General features: G+C 36.9%; 1 long non-coding RNA gene across 2 annotated transcripts in view; it reads left to right on the forward strand.

Annotated features, from left to right (window-relative positions):
- The first annotated feature begins 4823 nt into the window (after nt 1-4823).
- The window catches only part of LOC111158260, a 36719-nt gene continuing 27490 nt past the window's right edge, over nt 4824-14052 (forward strand). Inside the window, exons 1-2 of one of the 2 annotated variants that reach the window (XR_002641342.1) lie at nt 4824-4892; nt 5029-5112. This is a non-coding gene — a long non-coding RNA (uncharacterized LOC111158260). The remainder of the gene's footprint in view (nt 4893-5028; nt 5113-14052) is intronic. The other variant, XR_002641343.1, reaches the window with a different exon arrangement.

Genomic DNA, 14052 nt, shown 5'->3' on the forward strand with positions numbered 1-14052 from the left:
CTGCTTAAGATTCTGTCTTTCCCTCTCTTTCTGTCCCTCCATGTGCCCCCCCTCAAAAAGCAAAACAAAACAAAACAAAACAAAACAAAAACACTTTCATCTAACTTTTCTAGTGTTTTTAGAAGGAAGGTTGATTTAAAATGGCTTACTCTGTCATTGCAAGAAGTAAAACAGTTTTAAGTATTGGTTGAAGGACTGAAAAAAAAAAAGTGTAAGTAAGCAAGAGCTCCCAGTCCCACTGTGCCTCTTTATATTTACAGTTGTTAGCAATCCCTCAAAGTCTACAACCTCTGATGGTTGAATATATTGTTTGTGTTCCAACCTCTGTTAGTTCCAGGCTCCATCAGCTGGAGGTAGTATAAGTATGTCCTCCATTTTCTGCAGGAACTTATAATCTTCTGGGTTAACCTCTGAGTGTAGGGTTAAAGGACAAGTGATAGGACTTGAAAAACAACTTTGTAGCCCTTGCTGCGGATGAACAAGCCAGTCAGGCAATAGACTGTGGGAGGTTATCAAACACTTCTCTTAACCATTTCACAAGACAAACTTTACTCCACCTATGCCTCTGCTTTCCTCTCACTCCTCTGTTGAACTCTGGTGTCTACAAGGCTTTGGATGCTTAATATATTTGAGCTTTATACAATCCTTTAACTTGACCATTCTCTTAAAATAAACAATGAATTCTGGTACACTGAAAAGAAATTAAAAAAATAAAAAATAAAAAAAATATTCTTTCTTCCTACATGTGGACCACGTATCATGGAGATATTTTGTATATATCATTTTGGGAGTTATTAGTGTTTGTCATAAGAAGGTCTATTTTATGATTTTATTCCATTTGTTACTTTTGAATATGTACTGGAAGCTGATGGCTTTGAAAAACCTACGTTTCTCCTACTACTGCACTTTTAAAATGACATTTGCCCAGGGAAATGATTTCTGTTTTAATTACTCTGAAGACTTCTCTATTGATATCATCAGCTAAATTATTAAAAATTAAGTAGACAATATAATTATCTAAGTAGATATGACATTTTTCAATGGATTTTTTAGTCTGTATCTGGTCTGCTTTCTTTTCTACACATCACACAAATAATTTCAGATTTCAAAGTTATCTAACAAGTTTTTAAAATTTTATTTGTATTTATTTGACAGACAGAGATCACAAGTAGGCAGAGAGTCAGGCAGAGAGAGAAGAGGATGCAGACTCCCCGCTGAGCAGAGAGCCTGATGCGGGACTCGATCCCAGGACTCTGGGATCATGACCTGAGCCGAAGGCAGAGGCTTTTACCCACTGAGCCACCCAGGCGCCCCTTATCTAACAATTTCTAAATGTTGAATAACTTATGTTATAACATAGTCCTTTAAAGGAAAATGGGAAGTTTTCCAGTACATTACACAAAATCTTTATTTCAGTAGAAACAATGACAACTAATATTTATTGCTGGCCATGTTCCACTTCTTGCCTTTGGTTATACTTTTGGTTTCGACTCATTCCTTGTGAGTTGAAGGAATCCTCAAGGACGTAGAATGATCCTGGGCATGTGTTGCTCATAAATATTCCTTTGGTTTAATGATATGCTTCAAATAAGGTAATGTCTTAAATGTGTTCTGCTTACTAATGGCCTTTCATTTTGTTAAGTTTATGATGAATACTTTAAATTTACCATTGTTTTAAATGTTTTACCTACATTATCCTATTTTATTTGAATTATTATTTATTTCATTTTGTAAAGGAAGAAATAGATTTATAGATAAGTGTGTTGTTTAAAAAAGATAAGAGGTCATAACTGGGAAATAGTGGAAGAGGGGCTAAAGCCTAGGTATTTTAATCTCTGAAGCCTTAATATCTATGTTATGTTACAATTTCTTAAAAATAGAACTTCACCTTTGTGTTTTACTATTACCAGCATAAATGCACACATATGCACGTGCACACATGCACAAACACATGTAAAGTTCTAAAAAACAGTAAGGGAATTGTAAGTAAAACACAGATCTGTATTGGAAGTATTACAACATCAAAAAGGAGAAGAAAACTGGCAAAAAGATTGAGAATACATCTACAATTTTGGAGAGTCCAAAACCAGATGAAGATTTCAACAAGATTAGTGTTAACTACAACGTAGTAGATTTAAGAAATAGTTACATGAATATCTCAATAAAGCTGGAAAGAACTGAAGTAGTTGCTATAAGAAAGGTAGATATAATATATATAATAATGCTCAAAGAGTGTTCAGAGCTTGAAAGCATAATAAAGGAATAAAAGTGTCATTGAAAGCTGTGAAGAGTATAATTCATTCAGAACAAAGATTAAGTTATAATAAAATATATATGTAAAGGAATGGCAAATCACAGCTAAGGTGTACAAAGATAATGCAAAAAAGAAATTGATTTATTCATATAACAGCCCTTTAGTGAGTACTTACAACTAAGTACTAGGTGCTTGATATACCTCAGTGAACAAAAAAGCTAAGGCTGTTTACTTGTGGAGCTTACATTCTTTAGAGGGAAGACAGTTGATAAACAATTTAAAAATATGTATATTAAAAAAAGATTTCTATTTCATCTCAGCAAATTTATATTTCAAATTAAAAAATATGTATATTAAATATTAGGTGATAATAAGTGATCTGGGGAAAAGGGTCTTGATAAGGAAAATAGATTATCCTTGGGATGGGGATGAAGCTGATATTTTATACAGGGTGGTCAGGAAAGACTTTGTTGATAATGTGATCTTTGAACAGAAACCTGAAGGAAGTGAGGGAACAAGCCATTGTGGACATTGAGAGAAGAACATTTTAGCTGAAGAGATTAGGAAGTACTAAGCTTGTGAGGTGGGAGCATGCTGAGGAACATGAAAGGGAAGTTAGTTCTGAAGGTTGTGGGGATAATTACAGGAAGAAAGATGAGGGAGATTCTAGAGATATATCATGTAGAGTTTTGAGGTCATTATAAGGCTTTTCTATGACGATGATGGCATGCCTTTGGAGGGTTTTGAGCAGAGGAATATCACAATCTGATTTATGCTTTAACAGGGTCATTTTAGCTGCTACCATGAGGATCCATAGTAGAGGGCAAAAGAGGAAGCAGGGAGATCATCTAAAGAGACTATTTAAAACTTCAAGAAGACAGCTATTTGGGAGGGATGGAAATGGTGGAAACAGTGATAAGTGGTGGAATTTCAGAAATGCTTGGTAATAGATTGCATGTGAAGTATGAAAGCAAGAGAAGGGTCAAAGATTATTCCAAGTTTTTTTTTTTTAAGATTTATGTTTATTTATTTGAAAGAGAGAAAGAGAGAGAGGACATGTGCACGAATGTGGGGAGGGGTAGAGGGAGAGAATCTTCAAGCAGACTCCCCACTGAGTGGGGAGCCCTTCATGGGGCTTGACCTCACAACCCATGAGATCATGACCTGAGCTGAAACCGAGAGTCAGATGCTCAACCAACTGAGCCACCCAGATGCCTCAATTATTCCAAGTTTTTTAACTAGCTCAAATGAATGAACAGATTTTCCATTTACTGAGATGAGGGAGACAATGGGAAGAACAGGTTTAGGAGTTGGATACCTATCCCCTCTGCAAGATGGAAATTCAAGGTTAAAGTCAGAGATTGAGAAAAAAAAATGTGGGAATTATATGAGCTCCATGAGGTTATTAAAGGATGAGGGTAAATTGAGAGGGAAAGAGGTTCAAGGCTGAGTCTGGGGAATTCTAACATATGGAGGTCAAAGAAAAGAAATTTCCAGCAAAGGAAACTGATGCAGTCCTCAATGAGGTAGAAAGAGAACCAAGAAAGAGTGGTGTCTTAGAAGCCAAGAGGAGAAAACAGCTATAGAACAAAGACAAAAATCAATGGACCAAATGCTGTTGAGGTTGAATAAAATGTGGTCTGAGACTTACAATCACTGATCACCTTGACAAAATCCTGGCTGGGGTGGTTTCAAGACTAGAATGATAGAAGAGGAGGTGGAGACAGTGAGTATAGGTAACTTCTTCAAGAAGTTTTCATGAAACAGCATAGTATGAAGTGTAAGTAGAGGAGGAAGTGAGGCCACATTTTTCTTTTTATAATGGGAAATATTATAGCATATTTATGGGAGTGATCTAGTAATGAAGAAACATTTGCTGATGTAAAAGCAAGAGGAAACATTTCCTTATTTGATGTCCTTTGGTGGGTGAAAGGAGAGTTGACCTCGTGCAAAAGTTAGCTTTAGCTGTGAACTAAGGATTGCCTAGCAAGGACCATGTCTAATCCCTCTGCAGTAACAGGAAGAAAGTCAGAGTCAGGAGAGATATGGTGATGAAATCATATGGCAGTTCTCACAATAAAGTTTCTCACTGAGGGGCACCTTAGTGGCTCAGCCAGTTAAGCAACTCCCTTCAGGTCAGATCCTGATCCCAGAGTCCTGGGATGGAGCCTCACATCAGGATCTTTAATCAGCAGGGAGCCTGCTTCTCCTTCTCCCTCTGCCTGCCACTCTCCCTGCTTGTACTCTCTCTCTCTGTGTCAAACAAATAAATAAAATCTTAAAAAAAAAAAGTTTCTCACTGAAATGGGTAGCAAGTTCATGGACTGATTATGTAGAGAGGGAAGGAAGTTAAAGAGGAGAAGGTGTAACCACTTGAGTAGGAAGTGCAGTAGGGTTCTCCAGAAGCACTACCGGCCTACTTGAGATTAGGTATTAGGAATTTCTTCTTTCTTTTAACAGCCTATAGCACTTAGCATTCTCAAGCAGTCTCCCATCCAAGTACAAACCAGGCTTGACCCTGCTTACCCTCTGAGATCAGATGGGATCAAGTGTATTCAGGGTGGTACGGCCATAGACAACAATTTAAACGGAGACTAGTCAATATATTTATGTGTTCTTCACCTACGTTCAGCTACGGGTACAGTGAGTTGGATATATTTACAGTTGGATTTTACTAAATGTGATGGTTAATCTTATGTGTCAGCTTGACTGGTCTAAGGATACACAGATAGCTGGTAAAATACTTCTGGTTGTGTCTGTGAGGGTATTTCCAGAAAAGAATAGCACATGAATTAATGAATCCCAATACAAATGGCCTCGTCTAATGTGTTGAAGGTCTGAATAGAACAAGAAGGCAGGTAAAGCTTGAATTCACTCTATTTCTGCTTGAGCTGAGAGATCCATCTTTTCCTACCCTCAGACATCAATGCTTCTGGTTCTTGGGCTTTTGGACTCAGATGAGGACTTCTCCAACAGCACCCTGATTCTTACGTGTTTGGATTTGAATTGAATTACACCACCAGTTTTCATAGTTCTTCAATTTGCAGATGGTAGATTTTGGGACTCATTGGCCTCTATAACTGCATGAGCCAATTCTTATAATAAATCTCTTTTTATATATCCCTCTCTACATATCCTATTGGTTCTTTTTCTCTGGAGAACTCTGACTAATACACTATGAGGGAAAGAGGGACAAGATGGTTGAGGGTGTATGATAGAGGGTGATTAATATAATGGTCCATGGCACTAAGCTAGTTAAGGGGGGAAGTGAAACAGTGCAGTTATGGATAAAAACATAGTCTAGGGCATGTCCTGAGCATGTGTGATTGAGGTAGAGTAGAAAACAAGATTGGGAAGTATAAGCTAAGAAATTAAAAAGCTTGTGATTGGAAGGACATAGATATTGAAATTGTTAAGTATTAAATATGTCAAGAATAGTATAGGAGAAATTGATAGTGGCCAGGTAATAATATTCTTCAAGGCATGCGAGGGAAGATCCAGGGGTCTGTGATGGCTAAACAAAGAGGAATCGAGGGTAGTGAAATCTGAGGGCATAATTTTCAAGACAAGATTTTTTTTTAAAAAGATTTAATTTATTTATTTGACAGACAGACAGAGAGAGAGAGAGAGAGTGAGAGAGGGAACACAAGCAGGAGGAGTGGGAGAGGGAGAAGCAGGCTTCCCGCTTAGCAGGGAGCCCGATATGGTGCTTGATCCCAGGACTCCAAGATCATGACCTGAGCCGAAGGCAGTTGCTTAATGACTGAGCCACCCAGGCTACCCCAAGGCAAGATTTTTTTTCTTCTTCTTTTTTTTTTTTTAGGAAGAAAGAAAGGATAATATTTTAGAAGTGGCTCTCAGGAGCAGGCAGCACTCCACTGTCTACACTCCAGTATAGACTGAAACGATCTAAGCTCCACTGTAGTCAGTGTTCTATCTGTACTCCAGACTCAGGTACAAGGGCTGTGGGAAATGAAAACAGCCATCATTTGGGGGGGGGGGTTGCTAAAAGGAACAAGGTATTCTCAGGAAAGAGCCAGTTTCAATTAGACCAACAGGTGAAGAGAGTATTCAGAGAAGGGGTGTTTATGGGTGGTTCAGTTGATGGTGCCCTGGGTTCCAGAAGGCATGTTTGAAGGTTTTTGGAAATCAGAGAAGGGTGGGAAATGGAATTCAGTTAAGGGATGCGCAGAGCTGTGGGGAGATGAGGGCGATATGACATGACTTTAGGCTTCAGGTGGTGACAAACATAAACATGGATATTGGGAATGATGGCATTGGTTTTTGTGGTCTCAAAGCAGAGCATGATGGTGAGAATCTGAGCATTAAAGTGGAAGGAGGGGAGAGGATGTGACACAATTTGTGGAGCTCTGGCCATATTTGGACAATTCACTAGCAAGGCTCTTGAATCTTACAGTTTCTTTGTTGGAAGAGTTTTAATTATGGGTTCAATTTCTTTAGTATATACAGGGCTATTCAGATTTTTAATTTCTTTTTGTGTTGACTTGTAACTTGTATTTTTCAGGAAATTTGTCCGTTTTACCAGATTTTTTCAGATAAAATTATTATTTGATTATTGACATCAATTGTTTATTATAGCTTCTTACTATCTTTTTAGTGTTTATACATTTTTAAAAATATTTATTTATTTAAGTAATCTCTATACCCAGTGTGGAGCTTGCACTCATGACCCCAAGACTGAGAGTCACATGCTCCTCTAACGGAGTAAGCCAGGCACCTTAGTGTTTGTAGATTTAATAGTGATATTTTCCTTTTCATTCGTTTTATTGGTAATTTGTGTTTTTTCTTTACTTGATCAGTCTTGCTAACAGTTTATCAATTTGATTAATCTTCTCAAAGACCTAACTTTTGTCTTTGTTAATTGTCTCATTACATATTTGTTTTTTCCTTCACTGTTTTGCTCTGATTTTCTTATTTTCTTTTCTCTACTTTGTTTGGGTTTACTTTGCTATTCTTTTTCTTGATGTAGAAGTTATAGCACAGCTTTTCAACCTTCTTTCTTTTCTCATAAATGTGTTTAGAGCTAAAAATTTTCTGCTTAGCATGTGTTTAGTTGCATTCTATAAGTTTTGATATATCATGTTTTCTTCTGATCAAAATATTATCTAATTTCACTCATAACTTTTTGTTTAACTCAGTGGTGATTTAGAAGTATGTTACTTAATTTCTGAACATTTGGAGCTTTTATAGTTGTCTTTCTGTTACTGAGTTGTAACTTAATTTCCTAAGGTCAGAGAACATATACTATATGTTGTGAATCCTCTGGTAATTTTTGCATGGTATCTTTTCATGAGCTGATTTGAGACACATCTTATAAGTAGAAGCCACACAGTTTAGGAATGGTTTGGTTGGTGGATGGTGAGACAAATGAGTCAACTCTATAAAAGTGATGTTTTTTGGTTTATATGGTTCTTGGCACTTTCTATCTTATGTCAGAATTATTTAGGACTCTATGAGTGAGAGTTAGTGTTTCCAAAACTCATCTGGCCATGAAATTTTCAGAATACTTTGGAAAAATCTAAACTAGACCTTCTCTTTTACTATAGGGAAGGCATCCTACATTAATAATTCATATGTTAAATTCCATAGTTATGGAAACCTCCCTTTATGGCAATTTGCTTTTTCCTATAGGTTAGAGTTTATATCTGCTTTTTTATTTTTTTCCTTTGTGGCCCTTCACTTCATATAGTACACATCTAGTAGATATTTATTGAATGAATGCGTTTGCTAACATAAGGTCAGGAAAATATTGGAGCAGCCAGTAAGTAGAGTTTAATATTTAGAATTTCAGTTTACCTTATAAAGTTGCTGAGATAGACCAAAAAACCAAACATGAAGTGGAATAAATATAGAAAACCCTATTGAAAAAAAATTCAACCAAGTAAATTTGAAGATCTAACTGATTTTATTAAATGATTCATGAATTCGGCATTCCCATCTAGCCACATAAGGTCATCATCAGCCCTGTGGCAGGGGAAGGTTTCAACCTATCTGGAAAACACACATACAAAAACAGGAATATATTGGTAACCCCTATTAAGTGGCAATTGAATAAAGTCCAGCTGCAGGTGTTCAAAGGGTCCAGAGGGAGGACATGTGAGGCCTCTAGGGACAAAAATAATTTTTCTAGGATTATGGACCTGACAGGTCAAAAGTGCCTATAGACTGTTTTTGTAATTTTATAGAAATCTCTCCACCAATGTCTATTCATAATTTGAGTCACTTTAAATGCCCTGTGGTGGGTAAAGGAATGCAAAACCAGACAAATGGAGTTGCTCAGGGAGTAGAAGAACCAAGCAGCCATCTTGGGTTTCCCATAGCCCTGAGTACTCTTTTATTTCCCCCAGGTGTTTTAAGGGTTTTCATTAAGAATATGCTTTTCAAAGTGGCCACATATGAAAGTATATTTAGTATTTTTTAAGGAAATTAGCATTAAACATTTTTATCCTGACAGCACATTTCAGAGAGAATATATTTGATACAAAATGGAAGAACAAAGACTTGACTTTATTCATGCATTTGTTTATGGAAGACTAAATTATGCATAGTAAATTGGTATAATGAAGTCACATGGTAATTTGAAATTTATTATCACTTGGATGTACTGATTAAACTTTGTCTTCCCTCTCTGTGAAAGAAAGAAAGAAAGGAAAGAGCGGTACGTTTTCGTTTTTAGCAAAGTCAAGTATACATAAAGAAAGGGCTTTGCATACTCTTAAGACCACAAAACTACTAGTGTAGAAGTAGCATATATAGACAAACATTGCTTGGGCTAATACAAAAGAGTTCCTAGATTAATAAGTGAATATACTATTTTGTTGTTGTAATTTTAAAAAATTTATTCCTTTTAAGTAGGCTTCATGCCCAACATGGGGTTCAAACTCAAGACCCTGAGATCAAGAGTTACCTGCTCTACTGAATGAGCCAGCCAGACGCCCAAGTGAATGTATTTTTTAAAAAGCAGATGTTGGTATATAAACGGAACTTGAAGGATATATAAGATCAAAATAATGACTTTTTTGACAGAGAAAAGAAGGGTTATTTCAGGATAGTGAAATAACATTGACTAGAATTTTGATATAAGAAGTCCCGTATGACAGTCCTGTTGTTTACCTACCTTAATTTACGATGCAGGAGTAGACTGTTGTCATGTTGGGAGGAAATCAGGATGGTGAAAGTCTGACAGTGAAAGGCCTTTTTTTTTTTTTTTTTTTGCAGAAGCAGAGTGAACTTCATCCACAAGTGCCACAATCTTACAGTACAAAGAAAGCTTAGTTATTACTTATTTGACAATATTTCCCACATAATTTCCATATCAAATAAGCCTCATTAGTTAACAAATCCCATGAAATATTCCAGATCAAAAAGGTCTCATTTACAATTTGATTTTGGGAAGTTTGTAAAAAAAATACAAGAAAAAGGTTTTAAAGCACTTGCCTAAATAATATCACAGATCATTATGAAATTTAATACTTAAAAGGTAAAAAAGCTTTCACAATCTTATCAAAAGCAAACCAAAAGTCTGTGAAACTTTGTCCTTTTAACAGAGAGAAAACCAAATTCTAATTTTCTACCAGCTTACTTTTTATATTAGAACTCATTCTTAAATAAATTCATTTTAATCTTAGCCAGCTTGACCACACATCAAAATTCCTTTTCAAAGATTCCTTGCCACAAACCTTTTACAACTTTCTTTCCCACATTCTGATTTTGTCCTATGTTTTTCCTCTCTCTTTTTTTTTTCTTTAAGATTTATTTATTTATTTTGGAAAGAGAGAGTGCTCGCACACATGAGCAGGGGGAGGGGCAGAGGGAGACAAGCAGACCCCCACCGTGTGGGGAGCCCAACTGGGCTCCATATGATACCATGACCCCAAGATCATGACCTGAATGGAAATCAAGAGTCAGCTGCTCAACATACTCAGGAACCCCCTACATTTTACCCCTTTAAACAACCAGCCTCACTTTAGGATCAAATTTTTCTTTCCCTCAACAAAAAAATGCATCTGTTTTCTCATACCTTCTCTTACTGAAAACACATCCTACTTTCCTGGCATACATAGATGTTTCTCTTATTATTTCTAGTGATTTTAATTACGTATATTAATTAGTCTTCTTACCCTTAGGAACTTTACTTTCTAGTGAAAACTAAGAAGTAAATAATTATGAACTGTCTGATACACCTGTATTCTTTAAATTTGCCCATTTATGAGTACATTTCATGATTTCTAGAAGCATATGCCTTTTAAAATTTTCCAGTAGAGAACTAACACATCCAAGCATTTTTTTACTTCTCTGTAATAAGAAGCCAAAAGTAGAAAACTTCTGTTCAGTAATTTATGTTTCAGTATTTTATCTTTTTTGGGAAGGATCTAGATATTCAATGACTAGTCATTATGTAATTTAATTTAGCAAAACTCTAAGGTTTTTAGTTACCAAAAAAGATTTGGGGAAACTATTTATGTAGACATGAATATTGCTGAAAAGTTTATTTGTAAACTTTTATCTTACTTGCATCTATTTAATTCTCTTGTTCTTGATAACTATGTTTCGATTAGTTATGAAAATTTCACAAGACATCAAACAACTAACCATCATCTTTAAGTTATCTTTCTTTCTGAAAAATTCTGTAACAGAGATAATATGAGCTTATTTGACTTTCAGTAAGCCAAGGTAGCATAAAAGTATTATATTTGATGCTGACAACTCTAAAAACATGGCTGTTTTACTTAAACCAACAAATTTCAATTGGCTTTGATTTATTAAAGATTAATCCTAGAGCCCATGAACTTGAAACTTATTTGGGTTTGTTTCTATTATGTTTCTGAGAATTTAATTTATATAAGTACTAAATTTTCTTTAAGCCAATTAAATGAGCTCTCTTGGGGTACTTGGGTGGCTTAGTCAGTTAAGCATCTGCCTTCCGGGGGCACCTGGGTGACTCAGTGGGTTAAAGCCTCTGCCTTCGGCTCAGGTCATGATCCCAGGGTCCTGGGATCGAGCCCCACATCCGGCTCTCTGCTCAGCGGAAAGCCTGCTTCCCCCCCTCTCTCTGCCTGCTTCTCTGCCTACTTGTGATCCCTCTTTCTGTCAAATAAATAAATAAAATTAAAAAAAAAAAAAAAAAGCATCTGCCTTCGGTTTAGGTGATGATCCCAGGGTCCTGGGATCGAGCCTGGCATCAGGCTCCTTGCTCTGCCAGGAGCCTGCTTCTCCCTCTCCTTCTGCCTCCCACTCCTTCTGCTTGTGCTCTCTCTCCCTCTCACAGTCAAATAAATAAATAAAATCTTTAAAAATAAATAAATAAATAAGCTTTTAATTTTGGTAATAATACCACCCTGAGGTAGAAAATACCACACATCTACGACACATAAGAACACAGAGATAGAGAAATCTTATAGTTATTGTTACAAAATTTTTGCCCATGAGATTGGGTATGATAAAGCAGAAATCACTCATTTATAAAAGAATGGCTGGATACAAACTTTTTCTGGCAGATGGGGTAAGTTAAGGTTACCTGCTCAGATTGCTAAAGTTTTTATTTTTTTTAAACTAATATTGGGGAGAAGACATTTGAGATTTGTATTTATCCTGGACAAGTAATGTGATGGAAGCTGTTGGTTAGATTTTGAGCCAGAGTGCCTCTATAGCTATTTGCATTTTTTTAAAAGCTTCTTTTTTAACTTTTGTTTTTCTTCAGTCTTAGGAATAGAGGATGATCTAGGCAAAAGTTCCCAGAGAGTATTTATAAGACCTTTGAGATAAATGGAGGAGGTTTGGGGACCAATGGAAAGGATAGGTTGGAAGATGTTGAATCCTTTCAGAGGCTGGCTGTATTTCTAGTTTTGCAAAGATTTGTAAGATAAGGACAGTTGCCTGTAGTCTCTTGAGGAATGGCTGCAACTTCAATGACGTCATAGGTTGATTTACCCATCCAACCACGCCATCCTCGACCTGCTTTTTTCCCTCTGGTACCTAGCTCTAATTTTAATTTAGAGGTGAAAGCCTTAAAAACAATGATCAGTTTCTGAATATCAGCTTATAATCTGGCCAACTTTGACTACAGAGATTTAAAAAAAAATCTTGTCCGTTTCCTGCCAGGACAAACAGCAAATTTTTCTGACAGTATTAAATAACTACCCTTGGGTGTTAGGTGAACAAGACACACTCTTCCCAAGATCCAGTCACTCCCAAAGATATTAAAACAAGGAACCAACAACCTGCACATCCTAGGTAGGCTCTTGGGTAGGTGGAAATCAAACCCTGTTAATGCAAAATGAGACAAACAAGAAGGCAAAAGCTATCCCTGGGAGGAAAAGGATCCGTGAATGATGGATTTAGATTTGGAAAACAAAGGACAATGTGAAATTTTATTTTCCTCTCTTGACTGGGCACTGCAGACAGAGATTCAGAAAAACTGATATTGGTAAGAATTACCCTACTCTGGCTTCTGTCAGTTTTACCAGGATTTCCACCGGTGGTTCTGGTATCTATCAGAGTTCCCTTCTATAGAATAATAGAAGTTTAAAGGAATAATGAAGCAGTTTACCAGAAAATCCCTGAGTGTCGTCAACTCTGGAAGGAGCCCAGATGGGGGTCCCTCCTTTGAAGGTAGATATGGAGGTGTCTGTAAGAGCATGAACTCAGTGGACTTCTATTTATGTTTGGGTCATCTTTTCAGAGCAGAAAAACAATTTAGACAGAGGATGAATGGAGTGACTCAAAGGTCGACAGAGGAGAGTAACAGAAGTTACCTTGGTCTTACCGCCTTCAGCAACCAGATTGAGCCAAATTCTTTAGGCCATGAAAAAAGTGTGTAGATTTTTATTGTTTCCAGGACCATAGTTCTTAGAAATAAAATAAGCAAGTCTACTGTAAGGTAGAGTGCTTAATCTTTAGAATTTAAGAATCCCACTAACTAAGTCTTTTACACAAAAGACAAACATATGCACCTTGACACACCAGCAGTAACCAACACATGTCACTGTGGACTGGCCAAGAAAAGGCCACCAGTAATTCCCAGTGTTGACTAAATTGGCAGACTCCATGAATAGAGAGTACATTCTGGAAATGGGGAAAGGACTAAACCAGCATACCCTAGTAAATGGGGACTGCAGACTGAAACTAGGAAGGGATTCCAGTGTGGATTGTGGGCTGAACCAAGGGCCAAGAACGGGTATTCTGTTAGAGCCCCCTGACCACTCAGGCTGACCGATTAACCTTGGACTGGAAAACAAATTAGGTCTGTAGTTTGTATGCAAAAAGAGCAAAACTCAAACCTAGAGGCACTTACCAGCAGCCTTTGGAGATAGTGAGAAAGGCAGTGAACTCCAAAAGGGTTTCCAGGGTGCCATCATTGTGTTTCTCATTGTCTCTGAATGCTTTGAGTCCCACCACTGCTGCCTGATTTATTAAAAAACAAAATCCAATTGAATACACTTAAAGATCTAATTTGGCTTTAGTAAATGATTCATGACTTTGCATTCCCATTGAGCAAACTGAGGGGACCTCTGAGAAGTTGTACCAAATGGAAGATTTTTTTTTTACGAAGGAGGGTGGAGCAAGAACGTTTTTAGCAAAAGAAAGGAAAGAATTGTTCCAGGCAAGATCCCCTTGCCTTAGGTAGAAGGGCAGGGGGCCTTATTGGTGCATTTCCTCATCTTTTTGGGGGGATGGAAGGACCATGTGACAGATTACCTCATTGGAATTGTTCAGAAAATTCCTGATTGAAGGGTTGAGACGGCATATCTAGGGGAGGTCAAAACTGCAATTAGGTA

This window comes from Enhydra lutris, unplaced genomic scaffold (genome assembly GCF_002288905.1).
Source record: "Enhydra lutris kenyoni isolate GAN:26980312 unplaced genomic scaffold, ASM228890v2 scaffoldscaffold4, whole genome shotgun sequence".
NCBI lineage: Eukaryota > Metazoa > Chordata > Mammalia > Carnivora > Mustelidae > Enhydra > Enhydra lutris.